This window comes from Oncorhynchus gorbuscha, unplaced genomic scaffold, assembly GCF_021184085.1.
Source record: "Oncorhynchus gorbuscha isolate QuinsamMale2020 ecotype Even-year unplaced genomic scaffold, OgorEven_v1.0 Un_scaffold_1497, whole genome shotgun sequence".
NCBI lineage: Eukaryota > Metazoa > Chordata > Actinopteri > Salmoniformes > Salmonidae > Oncorhynchus > Oncorhynchus gorbuscha.
Window position 1 is genome coordinate 46,653 of NW_025746260.1, and position 18,348 is coordinate 65,000.

The 18,348-nt window shown below is 44.6% G+C and overlaps 1 protein-coding gene across 1 annotated transcript in view; it reads left to right on the plus strand.

Moving 5' to 3' along the window:
- The first annotated feature begins 12,008 nt into the window (after positions 1-12,008).
- LOC124023135 (parvalbumin alpha-like) overlaps positions 12,009-18,348 on the plus strand; it is a 15,212-nt gene continuing 8,872 nt past the window's right edge. The window contains 1 exon segment of the mRNA XM_046337666.1: positions 12,009-12,112. The gene's annotated coding sequence lies outside the window, so the exon portion shown is untranslated.

Sequence of the window (18,348 nt, forward strand, 5' to 3'; positions counted from 1 at the left end):
AGAGCAGTAAAGGGTAGAAGAGAGCAGTACAGGGTAGAAGAGAGCAGTACAGGGTAGAAGAGAGCAGTACAGGGTAGAAGAGAGCAGTACAGGGTAGAAGAGAGGCAAAGGGTAGAAGAGAGCAGTACAGGTAGAAGAGAGCAGTACAGGGTAGAAGAGAACAGGCAGGGTAGAAGAGAGCAGTACAGGTAGAAGAGAGCAGTAAAGGGTAGAGAAGTACAGAAGAGGGTACAGGGAGAAGAGAGCAGCAGGGTAGAAGAGAGCAGTACAGGGTAGAAGAGAGCAGTACAGGGTAGAAGAGAGCAGTACAGGGTAGAAGAAGAGAGCAGTACAGGGTAGAAGAGAGCAGTACAGGGTAGAAGAGAGCAGTACAGGGTAGAAGAGAGCAGTACAGGGTAGAAGAGAGCAGCAGGGTAGAAGAGAGCAGTACAGGGTAGAAGAGAGCAGTACAGGGTAGAAGAGAGCAGTACGGTACAGGGTAAAGAGAGCAGTACAGGGTAGAAGAGAGCGGTAAAGGTAGAAGAGAACAGTACAGGGTAGAAGAGAGCAGTACAGGGTAGAAGAGAGAACAGTAAAGGGTAGAAAGAGAGGCAGTACAGGGTAGAAGAGAGCAGTAAAGGGTAAAGGGTAAAGGGTAGAAGAGAGAGTACAGGGGAAGAGAAAGAGGGGGAGAAAGAGGGGGAAAGAGAGCAGTACAGGGTAGAAGAGAGCAGTACAGGGTAGAAGAGAGTGGGAGGAAGAGAGTAGGGTAGAAAGAGCAGTACAGGGTAGAAGAGAGAGGAGGGAGAAAGAGTACAGGGTAAAGAGAGGAGGGGAAGAAAGCAGTACAGGGTAGAAGAGAGATGGGGAGAAGAGAGCAGTAAGGGGAAGAGAGTAGAAAGGGAGCAGACAGGGGAGAAGAGAGCAGGAGGTAGAGGAGGGTAGAAGAGAGCAGTACAGGGTAAAGAGAGAACAGGGTAAGAGCAGAGGGGTAGAAGAGAGCGGTAAAGGGGAGAAGAGAGAAAGGGTAGAAAGAGAGTACAGGGTAGAAGAGAGCAGGGGGAAAGAGAGCAGGGTAAAGGGTAGAAGAGAACAGGGTAGAAGAGAGCAGTAAAGGGGAAGAAGAGGGGGAAAGAGAGTAAAGGGTAGAAGAGAGAGTAAAGGGGAAGAGAGAAAGAAGAGAGCAGGGGAGAAGAGAGTAAAGGTAGAAGAGAGAGGAGGAGGAAGAGAGAGAAGAGAGCAGGGAAGAAGAGAGGAGGGGGAAGAGAATGGGGAGAAGAGAGAGAGAGAGAGAGGGGGAGAGAGGGAGGAAGAGAGATGGGGAGAAAGAGAGGAGGGAGAAAGAGATACAGGGGAGAGAGAGGGATGGAAGAGAGCAGAGGGAGGAAGAGAGGAGAGAGAGAGGGAGGGAGAGAGAGGGGGAGGAAGAAGATGGGGAGAGAGAGAAGGGTAGAGAGAGAGAGGAGAAAGAGAGAGGGAGGGGAAAGAGAGAGAGGGGGAAGAGAGAGGAGGGAGGAAGAGAGAAGAGAGAGAGTAAAGGGGGAAGAGAGAGAGAGGGAGGGGGGAAAGAGAGAGGAGGGAGGAGAGAGGGGGGAAGAGAGAGAGGGAGAAAGAGAGAGGAGGAGGAAGAGAGTGAGGAGAGGGGGAAGAGAGAGAGGGGGGAAAGAGAGATGGGGAGAATGAGAGAGAGAGAGAGAGGGGGAGAGATATGGGAGAAAGAGAGATGGGGAGGAGAGAGGGGGGAGGGAGGAAGAGAGATGGGGAGAAGAGAGGGGGAAGAGATGAGAGGGGGGAAGAGAGAGGGGGAAAGAGAGAGGAGGGAGGAAGAGAGAGGAGGGAGAGAGAGGGGGGAAAGAGAGAGGGGGAAAGAGAGAGGAGGGAGGAAGAGGGAGGGGGAGAGAGAGGGGGGAGGAAAGAGAGGGAGGGAGAGAGGGGGAGAGAGGGGGAATGAGAGAGGAGGGAGGAAGAGAGATGGGGAAAGAGAGGGGGAAAGAGAGAGGAAGAGGAGGAAAGAGAGAGGGGAGAGAGAGGGGGGGAAAGAGAGAGGAGGGAGGAAGAGAGATGGGGAGAGAGAGGGGGAAAGAGAGAGAGAGGGGGAGAGAGGGGGGGGGAAGAGAGAGGAGGGAGGGAAGAGAGATGGGGGAAGAGAGAGGGGAGAGAGAGAGGGGGAGAGAGGGAGGAAGAGAGATGGGGAAAAGAGAGAGGGAGGAAAGAGATGGGGAGAGGAGGGGGAAAGGAGAGGAGGGAGGGGAAGGGGAGGGGGAGAGAGAGGGAGGGGGAGAGAGAGGAGGGAGGAAGAGAGATGGGGAGAATGAGAGAGGGGGAAAGAGAGAGGGAGAAAGAGAGAGGAGGGAGGAAGAGAGATGGGGAAGAGAGAGGGGAAAGAGGAGGGAGGAAGAGGGAGGGGAGAGAGAGAGAGGGGGAAGAGAGAGGAGGGAGGAAAGAGATGGGAGAATGAGAGGGGGAAAGAGAGAGCAGAGAAAGAGAGAGGGGGAAAGAGAGGAGGAGGAAGAGATGGGGAGAATGAGAGAGGGGAGAAGAGAGAGGAGGGAGAGAAGGGGAGAGGATGGGGAGAAAGAGAGAGGGGGAAAGAGAGAGGGGGAGGAAGAGATGGGGAGAGAGAGGGGGAAAGAGAGAGAGGAGGGAGGAAGAGGGAGGGGAAAGAGAGAGGGGGGGAGAGGGGGGAAAGAGAGATGGGGAGAAAGAGAAGGGGGTGAGAGAGATGGGGAGAGTTGGAGGGGAGAAAGAGGGGGAAGAGAGGAGGAAGGGGGATGTCCATCTCCTAACTTCATATCTACATCAGTTATTCAGGCATCTTGTAGAGGGAACAGTCAGCAGTGTACACTGAATGTACAAAACAGATACACACCAGGGGAAGTTAGGATCCCTGGGTTTCATTAAATCCACTTCAATCAGTGTAGATGAAGGAGAAGAGACATGTTAAATAATCATTTTTTTTCCTGAGTCAAAGAGACAAGGGTTGGTGTATGTGTGCCATTCAGAGTGATTATGGGCAAGACCAAATATTGAAGTGCCTTTGAAAGAAGAAAGATGGGGGGTGAGAGTGAGTGGAGAAACGCAGTGGTTTGTGTCAAGAATCCTGACAAGAGAGCTGGGGATTTTTCAGGCTCAACAGAGAGAGGTGTATCAGGAATGGTCCACCACCCAAAAAGAGATCCAGAGAACAATGAGAACTGGGGACAGAGCAGAGTAAAAACATGATGAAATGAGATATGTATTTGGACACAAGTGGTGAAGGAAGAGGGACACAGCATCCCTAACTTGGGTTCCAATGTTTGTACACTCAGATGGGAGAATGAGAGCTTGTGCAAAGAGAGAGAAAGAGTGGGGAAAGTGTATGAGGGATGCATATAGAGATGGGGCCAGATGATCTGGGCAGAGAAAGAGATGGGAGGACATATCGATTCCCTCTATATATTCTCACACACTGTGTGGCCAACTGACTACACAGACAATTTGAAACCGAGTGTGTGAGTGGTGGGTCAAAGTCACCAGAGAAGAAGATGTAGATATGTATTTGGACCACTGGTGAACACCAGAGAAGAGAAAGAGAACATTTTGGGGAGACTATTACTTGGCTGAAAAGCAGAGAAGTGATCCAAGTGCCGGGATTAACACCAAGGTCACATCAGAACATTTTGGTCTTGTGAGAGAAGCAGAGAAGTGTACACATGAATGCCGAAACTATTAAGGACACCAGAGAAGCAGAGAAGTGAGTCCGTGCACGGCGATTGAGTGCGTCAATCAGTGAGTGAAGGAGAAGTGAGAACATTTTAAATAATCATTTTTACACCAGAGAAGCAGAGAGAAGTGAGAACATTTGCCATTCAGATTATTATGTGTAAGCAGTGGAAAATGTTGGAAGTTCACTATTATCACACCAGAGAAGCAGAGAAGTGCCAGAACAAAATTCACACCAGAGAAGCAGAGAAGTGAGAACATTTTGCCGGGATTCATTACTTATTAGAGGAATGGTCCACCACACCAGAGAAGCAGAGAAGTGAGACATTTTGCCGGGATTCACTATTACTGAGAACACACCAGAGAAGCAGAGAAGTGAGAACATTTGCCGGATTCACTATTACTTCACACCAGGGAGAAGCAGAGAAGGGAGAACATTTTTGCCGATTCAATATTACTTCACACCAGAGAAGCAGAGAAGTGAGAACATTTTGCCGGATTCACTATTACTTCACACCAGAGAAGCAGAGAAGTGAGAACATTTTGCCGGGATTCACTATTACTTCACACCAGAGAAGCAGAGAAGTGAGAACATTTTGCCGGGATTCACTATTATGTATTTGGACACACCCAGAGAAGAAGCAGAAACATTTTGCTGAAGCTTGAGACATCCAGAGAATTTTGAGAACATTTTGCCGATTCACTGTGTACTTCACACCAGAGAAGCAGACTATTACTTGAGAACAGAGAAGTTTGCCGGGATTCACTGTTACTTCACACCCAGAGAAGCAGAGAAGTGAGAACATTTTTGCCGGGATTCACTATTACTTCACACCAGAGAAGCAGAGAAGTGAGAACATTTTGCCGGATTCACTATTTCACACCACTGTTACTTCACACCCAGAGAAGAAGAGAAGTGAGAACATTTTGCCGGGATTCACTATTACTTCACACCCAGAGAAGCAGAGAAGTGAGAACATTTTGCCGGGATTCACTATTACTTCACACCCAGAGAAGCAGAGAAGTGAGAACATTTTGCCGGGATTCACTATTACTTCACACCAGAGAAGCAGAGAAGTGAGAACATTTTGCCGGGATTCACTATTACTTCACACCCAGAGAAGAAGAGAAGTGAGAACATTTTGCCGGGATTCACTGTTACTTCACACCCAGAGAAGCAGAGAAGTGAGAACATTTTGCCGGGATTCACTATTACTTCACACCCAGAGAAGAAGAGAAGTGAGAACATTTTGCCGGGATTCACTATTACTTCACACCAGAGAAGCAGAGAAGTGAGAACATTTGCCGGGATTCACTGTTACTTCACACCCAGAGAAGCAGAGAAGTGAGAACATTTTGCCGGGATTCACTATTACTTCACACCCAGAGAAGCAGAGAAGTGAGAACATTTTGCCGGGATTCACTATTACTTCACACCAGAGAAGCAGAGAAGTGAGAACATTTTGCCGGGATTCACTGTTACTTCACACCCAGAGAAGCAGAGAAGTGAGAACATTTTGCCGGGATTCACTATTACTTCACACCCAGAGAGAAGAAGAGAAGTGAGAACATTTTGCCGGGATTCACTATTACTTCACACCCAGAGAAGCAGAGAGAAGAAGTGAGAACATTTTGCCGGGATTCACTATTACTTCACACCCAGAGAAGCAGAGAAGTGAGAACATTTTGCCGGGATTCACTATTACTTCACACCCAGAGAAGCAGAGAAGTGAGAACATTTTGCCGGGATTCACTGTTACTTCACACCCAGAGAAGCAGAGAAGTGAGAACATTTTGCCGGGATTCACTATTACTTCACACCCAGAGAAGCAGAGAAGTGAGAACATTTTGCTGGGATTCACTGTTACTTCACACCCAGAGAAGCAGAGAAGGGAGGCCCCATGGAATCATCCCTAAATATATTCTACTACAGAAGAACATAAAAGGTCAAACCTAAGAGGTGAAGATAGATTATGTCCCAGCATGTTATAATGTAAAACCTAAGAGGTGAAGATAGATTATGTCCCAGCATGTGTTAAACTCTTAGAAATAAAGGTGATATGTAGAACCTTAATAGGAGAACCCTATTAATCAACCCGTTTTGGTTCCAGGTAGAACCATTTTGGTTCCAGGTAGAACCATTTTGGTTCCAGGTAGAACCATTTTGGTTCCAGGTAGAACCATTTTGGTTCCAGGTAGAACCATTTTGGCTCCAGGTAGAACTCATTTTGGCTCCAGGTAGAACTCTTTTGGCTCCAGGTAGAACTCTTTTGTGGAAAGGATAACCCTTTTTGGTTCCAAAAGGTGCTGCCAAAGAACTCTCTTGGAACCCTTTTTCTCTGAGTGTACAGTTCTAACTAGACCTTTTCTAACTCCTTTGTAGATGGTGTTATGTGATGATGAAGTATGGATTTTAGGGCCCATACTAAACATAGTATGCAACACCAGAAAAGCCTGTGTGTGTCAGTCAGTCCATGTAGGCTACATCCATCTCATACTGTACTTCAAGATCTCTCTCTCTCCTTTCTTCTTCCCTTCATCCCCTCTCGAGGTCTCCATGTTACCAAGGTAACGGAGTTTCAACATCGAGGGCCATGCGTGTCGGTCGAGTGTTCCCTGCTAGATAGACTGTGTATGGCATGTTATTTGCTTTGGCTTGGTATTGTAATCCAGACATGTCCACTAAGACATGAAACCACAGGGCCTCAGACACGCTCACAATATACACACTGAGTTGTAACTCATATCTCACCTGTCATGGGGTGTAAACGCTCCACCTGCTGCTGAAAAGCACATGGACTATTTAAAACTGAGCTGCTTTCACTTCTCTCTCTCTAGAAGAGTCTTTTCATCTGTCTTTCTGTCTCTGCCTTGCCCTTGATTAACCCTCTATCCTTCCGTTGGTCCGTCGTCTCCTTATTTAACACAGACAGACTTACGTTGCTGTTTCCATTTCCCCTCTCTGCCTCCTCTCTGCCTCCCTCTGCCTCCCTCTCTGCCTCCCCTCTGCCTCCATTTCTGCCTCTCTCTCTGTCTCCCCTCTGTCTCCTCTTTGCCTCCCTCTCTCTCTCCATTTCCCCCCCTCTGCCTCCCTCTCTGTCTCCCTCTCTGCCTCCCTCTCTGCCTCCCTCTCTCTCTCCATTTCCCTCTCTGCCTCCCTCTCTCTCTCCATTTCCCCCTCTCTGCCTCCCCTCTCTCTCCATTTCTCCCACTTCTCTGCCTCCCTCTCTGCCTCCCTCTCTCTCCATTTCTCTCTGCCTCTCTCTCTCCATTTCCCCCTCTCTCGCCTCTCTCTCCATTTCCCCCTCTCCGCTCTCTCTCTCTCCATTTCCCCCTCTCTCTCCCTCTCTCTCTCCATTTCCCTCTCCGCCTCTCTCTCTCTCCATTTCCCCTCTCTGCCTCCTCTCTCTCTCCATTTCCCCCTCTCCGCCTCTCTCTCTCTGCCTCCCCTCTCTCTCCATTTCCCGCTTTCTGCCTCCCTCTCTCTCTCCCTTTCCCCTCTCTGTAGCATGTCCATACTTCAGGAAAGTGCTGATGCAGGGTAATGCAATAGATGGGGAAACAGCATGATGAACAGAGAGAAGGAATGGGGAGTCAGGGAGGGAGGGAAACAGAGAGAATGAATGGGGGAGACAGGGAGGGAGGGAAACAGAGAGAAGGAATGGGGGAGTCAGGGAGGGAGGAAACAGAGAGAAGGAATGGGGAGACAGGGAGGGAGGGAAACAGAGAGAAGGAATGGGGAGTCAGGGAGGGAGGGAAACAGAGAGAAGGAATGGGGGAGTCAGGGAGGGAGGAAACAGAGAGAAGGAATGGTGGAGTCAGGGAGGGAGGAAACAGAGAGAAGGAATGGGGAGACAGGGAGGGAGGGAAACAGAGAGAAGGAATGGGGAGTCAGGGAGGGAGGGATACCGAGAGAAGGAATGGGGAGTCAGGGAGGGAGGGAAACAGAGAAGGAATGGGGGAGTCAGGGAGGGAGGAAACAGAGAGAAGGAATGGGGAGACAGGGAGGGAGGGAAACAGAGAGAAGGAATGGGGGAGACAGGGGGGAGACAGAGAGAAGGAATGGGGGAGACAGGAGGGAGGGAAACAGAGAGAAGGAATGGGGGAGACAGGGAGGGAGGGAAACAGAGAGAAGGAATGGGGGAGACAGGGAGGGAGGGAAACAGAGAGAAGGAATGGGGGAGACAGGGAGGGAGGGAAACAGAGAGAAGGAATGGGGGAGACAGGGAGGGAGGGAGAAGGATGGGGGAACAGGGAGAGGGAGAAGGAATGGGGGAGTCAGGGAGGGAGGAAACAGAGAGAAGGAATGGGGGAGAAACAGGGAGGATTGGGGGAAACAGAAAGAGAAGGAATGGGGGAGTCAGGGAGGGAGGAAACAGAGAGAAGGAATGGGGGAGACAGGGAGGGAGGGAAACAGAGAGAAGGAATGGGGGAGACTAGGGAGGGAGGGAAACAGAGAGAAAGAATGGGGGAGACAGGGAGGGAGGGAAACCGAGAGAAGGAATGGCGGAGACAGGGAGGGAGGGAAACAGAGAGAAGGAATTGGGGAGTCAGGGAGGGAGGGAAACAGAGAGAACAAAACAGGAGGAACAGGGGAGGTCAACCAATATGAAGAGGGAGAGAGGTGGGGAGAGAGACAGACAGACAGCTGTGGCCCAGGATTTTTACTCTCTTTGTGTCATAGCGAGTATGTCTGGGATATTACACACACATACACACCTTTGACAGTGAGCAGCCACAGAGAGATGGATCTAGCTCTGCTGGCCTTGGTTGCTAGCAGCTGGCAAGAAAGACTGATAAATATAGTCTGAGGAAGATGAGAAGGACGAAGCAAGGGATGAGGGGAAGTGAGAGAGAGGGGGAGCCTTTTAAAGAGATTGAGGGAGAGATAAAGGATAGAGAGATACAGATTGATAGGGGGAGATGGGGAGAGAGATACAGATTTACAGAGGGAGATGAAGGGAGAGATAAAGGAGAGAGGTAGAGAGAGATACAGATTGACAGGGGGAGATGAAGGAGAGAGGTAGAGAGAGATACAGATTGACATGGGGAGATAAAGGAGAGAGGTAGAGAGAGATACAGATTGACATGGGGAGATAAAGGAGAGAGGTAGAGAGAGATACAGATTGACATGGGGAGATAAAGGAGAGAGGTAGAGAGAGATACAGATTGACATGGGGAGATAAAGGAGAGAGGTAGAGAGAGATATAGATTGACAGGGGGAGATGAAGGAGAGAGGTAGAGAGAGATACAGATTAACAGAGGGAGATGGACAGATAAAGGAGAGAGGTAGAGAGAGATACAGATTGACATGGGGAGATAAAGGAGAGAGGTAGAGAGATATATAGATTGACAGGGGGAGATGAAGGAGAGAGGTAGAGAGAGATACAGATTGACAGACGGAGATGAAGGGAGATATAAAGGAGAGAGGTAGAGAGAGATACAGATTGACAGGAGATACAGAATGGGGGAGATGAAGGAGAGAGGTAGAGAGAGATACAGATACAGATTGACAGATTGGGGGAGATAAAGGAGAGAGGTAGAGAGAGATACAGAATGACAGGGGGAGATGAAGGAGAGAGGTAGAGAGAGATACAGATTGACAGGGGGAGATAAAGGAGAGAGGTAGAGAGAGATACAGATTGACAGGGGGAGATAAAGGAGAGAGGTAGAGAGAGATACAGATTGACAGGGGGAGATGAAGGAGAGAGGTAGAGAGAGATACAGATTGACAGGGGGAGATGAAGGAGACAGGTAGAGAGAGATACAGATTGACAGGGGGAGATGAAGGAGAGAGGTAGAGAGAGATACAGATTGACAGGGGGAGATGAAGGAGACAGGTAGAGAGGGAGATGAAAAAAAACAAGGACATGTCTAAATGACCCCAAACTTTTGAACGGTAGTGTATATATTATGTAAATAAACCATTTATATACATTTTATATCAGTTCCTTCCAGCTAGGCAGAGAGGGTGTAGAAACAGGCTACCAAGCAGACTGCAGAAACAGGCTACCAAGAAGATTGCAGAAACAGGCTACCAAGAAGATTGCAGAAACAGGCTACCAAGCAGACTGCAGAAACAGGCTACCAAGCAGACTGTAGAAACAGGCTACCAAGAAGATTGCAGAAACAGGCTACCAAGCAGACTGTAGAAACAGGTTATCAAGCAGACTGCAGAAACAGGTTATCAAGCAGACTGCAGAAACTGTCTAAGAACCAGACTGTAGAAACAGGCTACTAAGAAGACTGCAGAAACAGGCTACCAAGCAGACTGTAGAAACAGGCTACCAAGCAGACTGCAGAAACAGGCTACCAAGGTCAGCTGTATTTTATTTGATTACTAGATTTCTTGAGTTATCAGACTATCAGACTATTTTAAAGACTATCAGACTATTTTAAATCAGACTATTTTGAAGGAGTATGCGATCACACTCATTCGGGTCACCTAGCCAAATTCAGCTAGCCGCCAGCAGAACCGAAGAATGTGGAACCCTTGAGCGAAAGAGAGAGAAGGGGGAGAGAGAGAGAGAGAGAGAGAGAGAGAGAGAGAGAGAGAGAGAGAGAGAGAGGGGAGAGAAAGAGAGAGTGTGAGGTAGAGAGGTAGAGAGGAGGGAGAGAGTTAGAGAGTGAGGGAGAGAGGTAGAGGTAGAGAGTGAGGGAGAGAGGTAGAGGTAGAGTGAGGGAGAGAGGTAGAGAGGTAGATAGTGAGGGAGAGAGGTAGATAGTGAGGGAGAGAGGTAGATAGTGAGGTAAAGAGGTAGAGTGAGGGAGAGAGGTAGATAGGTAGATAGTGAGGGAGAGAGGTAGATAGGTAGATAGTGAGGGAGAGAGGTAGAGAGGTAGATAGTGAGGGAGAGAGGTAGATAGTGAGGGAGAGAGGTAGATAGTGAGGTAAAGAGGTAGATAGTGAGGGAGAGAGGTAGATATTGAGGTAGAGAGGTAGATAGTGAGGTAGAGAGGTAGATAGTGAGGTAGAGCAGTACATAGTGAGGTAGAGAGGTAGATAGTGAGTTAGAGCGGTACATAGTGAGGTAGAGAGGTAGATAGAGAGGTACATAGTGAGGTAGATAGTGAGGTAGAGAGGTAGATATTGAGGTAGAGCGGTACATAGTGAGGTAGAGGTAGATAGTGAGGGAGTGAGGTAGATAGTGAGGAAGAGAGTTAGATAGAGAGGTGGAGGTAGATAGTGAGGGAGTGAGGTAGATAGTGAGGGAGAGAGGTAGATAGTGAGGGAGAGAGGTAGAGAGGTAGAGTGAGGCAGAGAGGTAGAGAGGTAGATAGTGAGGGAGAGAGGGAGATAGAGAGAGGTGGAGGTAGATAGTGAGGGAGAGAGGTAGATAGTGAGGGAGAGAGGTAGAGGGGTAGATAGTGAGGTAGAGAGGTAGATAGTGAGGGAGAGAGGTAGAGAGGTAGATAGTGAGGTAGCAAGGTAGAGAGGGAGATAGTGAGGTAGATATTGAGGTAGAGCGGTACATAGTGAGGTAGAGAGGTAGATAGTGAGGGAGTGAGGTAGATAGTGAGGAAGAGAGGTAGATAGAGAGGGAGAGAGGTGGAGGTAGATAGTGAGGGAGTGAGGTAGATAGTGAGGGAGAGAGGTAGAGAGGTAGATAGTGAGGGAGAGAGGTAGATAGAGAGGTAGAGAGGTACATAGTGAGGTAGAAAGGTAGAGAGGTAGATAGTGAGGTAGAAAGGTAGACAGGTAGATAGTGATGTAGCAAGGTAGAGAGGTAGATAGTGAGGGAGAGAGGTAGATATTGAGGTAGAGAGGTAGATATTGAGGTAGATAGTGCAGGAGAAAGGTATTGAGGTAGATAGTGCGGGAGAAAGGTAGAGAGGTAGATAGTGAGGACAGCAAGGTAGAGAGGTAGATAGTGAGGGAGAGAGGTAGAGAGGTAGATAGTGAGGTAGAAAGGTAGAGAGGTAGATAGTGAGGTAGATAGTGAGGAGAGCAAATAAATGTTTTATTAATAGTAGTGGTTGATTGGTTAGTAATGTTGAGAAAGTAATCGGACCCTAGGGCAGTGTTAGTACGTCATGTCTTGAACCCCTGTCCCTCTCCCATACTCTCCCAAAATAAATGCTAAATAAATAACATTATACACACCATCTAATACGATAGAGGCGTGTGTGTGTGTGTGTGTGTGTGTGTGTGTGTGTGTGTGAGTGTGAGTGTGTGTGTGTGTGTGTGTGTGTGTGTGTGTGTGTGTGTGTGTGTGTGTGTGTGTGTGTGTGTGTGTGTGTGTGTGTGTGTGTGTGTGTGTGTGTGTGTGTGTGTGTGTGTGTGTGATATATAAGACTGATAGTGGACACCCCTCTCTTACCCTATCTCAACTCCTGCCCCTGTCTCTTTTCTCCTTCACTTTCTCCCTCACTCTATCCCTCACTCTCCCCATCTCTGTCTCTTTCCAGTGTCTAGTCCCTCACTAGCCAGGTAAGGCTGATCATTGAAAGGTCTGGGTTGTGGGATTGGTTGTCATTGGTTCACGAGACTGATGTATAATTATTACTAATTCTTATTAATTATTGCAAGCAAATACTGTCTGGTTGGGGTCTGTAGTTAATGCCTTCAAACTCGCAGAAAAATATTGTTCTTTATTCACTTTACGTTGGTTTGTGTTTGGTCATCTTGTGTTAGAAAAGGATTGTTGTTTTCAGAAGTGTTGGACAGGTTGATATGTAGTATGCTGTGAATTCAAACAGCATGTATAGACAATTCTGGGTAGTGACTCTGTGTTCTTGAATGGATGGATGTAGAATTCCATTTTAAAACCTGCAGCTATTCTAAGTCCCAGTTCTGACCCAGACGGAATCCTCAGGATATTTGTCATTCTTAGAATATTCCTGAAACAATGGTTCTAGTATTCTATGGTCTGCTTGGAGATGTCAGTCTACTGTCCACTCAGCCAAAATATGACTGCGTGTGCGACTGTAGACCAAGACACGTGTGTGTGTGTGTGTGTGTGTGTGTGTGTGTGTGTGTGTGTGTGTGTGTGTGTGTGTGTGTGTGTGTGTGTGTGTGTGTGTGTGTGTGTGTGTGTGTGTGTGTGTGTGTGTGTGTGTGTGTGTGTGTGTGAGTGTGAGTGAGTGTGTGTGTGTGAGTGTGAGTGTGTGAGTGAGTGAGTGAGTGAGTGAGTGAGTGAGTGAGTGAGTGTGAGTGAGTGAGTGAGTGAGTGAGTACAGTGTACATCATAATCAGTCACATACATCATAACCACATACATCAGTCACATACATCATAGTCACATACATCAGTCACATACATCAGTCACATACATCATAGTCACATACATCAGTCACATACATCAGTCACATACATCATAGTCACATACATCAGTCACATACATCAGTCACATACATCATAGTCACATACATCATAACCACATACATCATAGTCACATACATCAGTCACATACATCATAGTCACATGCATCATAGTCACATACATCATAGTCACATACATCATACTCATCATGCATCATAGTCACATACATCATAACCACATACATCATAGTCACATACATCATAGTCACATACATCATAGTCACATACATCATAGTCACATACATCATAGTCACATACATCATAGTCACATACATCATAGTCACATACATCAGTCACATACATCAGTCACATGCATCATAGTCACATACATCATAGTCACATACATCATAGTCACATACATCATAGTCACATACATCATATCACATACATCAGTCACATACATCATAGTCACATACATCATACATCCACATACATCAGTCACATACATCATAGTCACATACATCATAGTCATCATACATCATAGTCACATACATCATAGTCACATACATCATAGTCACATACATCATAGTCACATACATCATACATCACATACATCAGTCACATAAGTCACATACATCAGTCACATACATCATAGTCACATACATCATAGTCACATACATCATAGTCACATAAATCATAGTCACATACATCATAACCACATACATCATACTCACATACATCAGTCACATACATCATAGTCACATACATCAGTCACATACATCATAGTCACATACATCATAGTCACATACATCAGTCACATACATCATAGTCACATACATCATAGTCACATACATCATAGTAACCATCATAGTCACATACATCATAGTCACATACATCATAGTCACATACATCATACTCACATACATCAGTCACATACATCATAGTCACATACATCAGTCACATACATCATAGTCACATACATCATAGTCACATACATCATAGTCACATACATCAGTCACATACATCATAGTCACATACATCATAACCACATACATCAGTCACATACATCATACTCACATACATCATAGTCACATACATCAGTCACATACATCATAGTCACATACATCAGTCACATACATCATAGTCACATACATCAGTCACATACATCATAGTCACATACATCAGTCACATACATCATAGTCACATACATCATAGTCACATACATCATAGTCACATACATCAGTCACATACATCATAGTCACATACATCATAGTCACATACATCATAGTCACATACATCATAGTCACATACATCATAGTCACATACATCATAGTCACATACATCATAGTCACATACATCATAGTCACATACATCATACTCACATACATCATAGTCACATACATCATAGTCACATACATCATAGTCACATACATCATAGTCACATACATCATAGTCACATACATCATAGTCACATACATCATAGTCACATACATCAGTCACATACATAGTCACATACATCATACTCACATACATCATAGTCACATACATCATAGTCACATACATCATAGTCACATACATCATACTCACATACATCAGTCACATACATCATAGTCACATACATCAGTCACATACATCATAGTCACATACATCATAGTCACATCATCATATACATCATCAGTCACACATACTCACATACATCAGTCACATACATCATAGTCACATACATCATAGTCACATACATCATAGTCACATACATCAGTCACATACATCATAGTCACATACATCATAGTCACATACATCATAGTCACATACATCATAGTCACATACATCATAGTCACATACATCAGTCACATACATCATAGTCACATACATCATAGTCACATACATCATAGTCACATACATCATAGTCACATACATCATAGTCACATACATCATAGTCACATACATCATAGTCACATACATCATAGTCACATACATCATAGTCACATACATCATAGTCACATACATCATAGTCACATACATCATAGTCACATACATCATAGTCACATCACATACATCATAGTCACATACATCACATACATCATACTCACATACATCATAGTCACATACATCATAGTCACATACATCAGTCACATACATCATAGTCACATACATCATAGTCACATACATCATAGTCACATACATCATAGTCACATACATCATAGTCACATACACATCATACTCACATACATCAGTCACATACATCATAGTCACATCACATACATCAGTCACATACATCATAGTCACATACATCATAGTCACATACATCATAACTCACATACATCAGTCACATACATCATCAGTCACATACATCATAGTCACATACATCATAGTCACATACATCATAGTCACATACATCATACTCACATACATCAGTCACATACATCATACATCACATACATCAGTCACATACATCATAGTCACATACATCAGTCACATACATCATATCATAGTCACATACATCATAGTCACATACATCATCAGTCACATACATCATAGTCACATACATCATACTCACATACATCATAGTCACATACATCATAGTCACATACATCATAGTCACATACATCATAGTCACATACATCATAGTCACATACATCAGTCACATACATCATATCATACATCAGTCACATACATCATAGTCACATACATCAGTCACATACATCATAGTCACATACATCAGTCACATACATCATAGTCACATACATCAGTCACATACATCATAGTCACATACATCAGTCACATACATCATCATACAGTCACATACATCATAGTCACATACATCATAGTCACATACATCATAGTCACATCACATACATAGTCACATACATCATACATCACATACATCAGTCACATACATCATACTCACATACATCAGTCACATACATCATAGTCACATACATCATACAGTCACATACATCATAGTCACATACATCAGTCACATACATCATAGTCACATACATCATACTCACATACATCAGTCACATACATCATAGTCACATACATCAGTCACATACATCATAGTCACATACATCATAGTCACATACATCATACATCATCACATACATCATACTCACATACATCAGTCACATACATCATACATAGTCACATACATCAGTCACATACATCATCAGTCACATACATCATAGTCACATACATCATAGTCACATCACATACATCATAGTCACATACATCATAGTCACATACATCAGTCACATACATCATAGTCACATACATCATAGTCACATACATCATAGTCACATACATCAGTCACATACATCATAGTCACATACATCAGTCACATACATCATAGTCACATACATCATACTCACATACATCAGTCACATACATCATAGTCACATATATCAGTCACATACATCATAGCCACATACATCATAGTCACATACATCATAGTCACATACATCATAGTCACATATATCAGTCACATACATCATAGTCACATACATCAGTCACATACATCATAGTCACATACATCATACTCACATACATCATAGTCACATACATCATACTCACATACATCATACTCACATACATCATAGTCACATACATCATAGTCACATACATCATAGTCACATACATCATAGTCACATACATCATAGTCACATACATCATACCACATACATCAGTCACATACATCATAGTCACATACATCATAGTCACATATATCAGTCACATACATCATAGTCACATACATCAGTCACATACATCATAGTCACATACATCATACTCACATACATCATACTCACATACATCATACTCACATACATCATACTCACATACATCATAGTCACATACATCATACTCACATACATCATACTCACATACATCATAGTCACATACATCATAGTCACATACATCATAGTCACATACATCATAGTCACATACATCATAGTCACATACATCATACTCACATACATCATAGTCACATACATCATAGTCACATACATCATACTCACATACATCATAGTCACATACAGCATAGTCACATACATCATAGTCACATACATCATACTCTATTTGACCGTTGCATGACACAAACCTGAAGCCAGTCAAATGTAGGACTATAGCAGCACTTCCTCATTTCAACACCCGTCACCCAACACGGTGATAAATAGCTATTATTGGGATAAACATCCCATTAAAAAGAGGCTTTGCACCATCTGATAGAGAGAGAGGACATCTGGGTGTCCCCTAAAGACAACCCACACAACACAGGCCCAATCCCAAATCCATCTCTCAGCCCTTCATCAGCTTGTAGAGATCTGAGAGGATTTGATTGGTATAAGCAATATGGTGACACTTCAACCTAGCCTATCATAGGGCAAGATGAAGCTATTACCATATTTCACAATCGAATCCTCTCAGATCTCCACAAATGCTGGAAATAGGGCTTAGGGATGGATTTGGTATTGGGCCATGGTCCTGTTAAAATAATGTTAAAAAATAAGACATTTGACCATTGTAGTTAACGGTATATGTCACTTTAGCTAACAAATTTGTTGTAGTTAATTATATTGCTCCTTCTTGGTCAGGTCGTTATTGTAAAAGCTAATGTGTTCTCAATGACTTACAGAGGCATAAATACAGTTCTATGTCGTAGAGTTGTACACCACTTGACGTGACATATTACCCTGCAGTGGAAGGCTCACATTGTCAAGACTAATCGTCACGTTGTTTTACCTCGAGTGGGCTACACTAACCTAAGACCCCCTATGTACGTGCCAGAAGGGTTCGGGTTGCTGTCAATCATATACCGAATGTATGTTGCTGTCAAAGACAACTGGAGAAGTTGTTTTACCTGTGATGAAGTGGAACTGTTAAAGATTCTAGAAGGGTTAGGTAGCTTTGAAACATATGTAGATGCCACTGGTAACCCCATACTGCTAGAAGGGTTAGATAGCTTTGAAACATATGTAGATGCCACTGGTAACCCCATACTGCTAGAAGGGTTAGGTAGCTTTGAAACATATGTAGATGCCACTGGTAACCCCATACTGCTAGAAGGGTTAGGTAGCTTTGAAACATATGTAGATGCCACTGGTAACCCCATACTGCTAGAAGGGTTAGTTAGCTTTGAAACATATGTAGATGCCACTGGTAACCCCATACTGCTAGAAGGGTTAGGTAGCTTTGAAACATATGTAGATGCCACTGGTAACCCCATACTGCTAGAAGGGTTAGGTAGCTTTGAAACATATGTAGATGCCACTGGTAACCCCATACTGCTAGAAGGGTTAGGTAGCTTTGAAACATATGTAGATGCCACTGGTAACCCCATACTGCTAGAAGGGTTAGGTAGCTTTGAAACATATGTAGATGCCACTGGTAACCCCATACTGCTAGAAG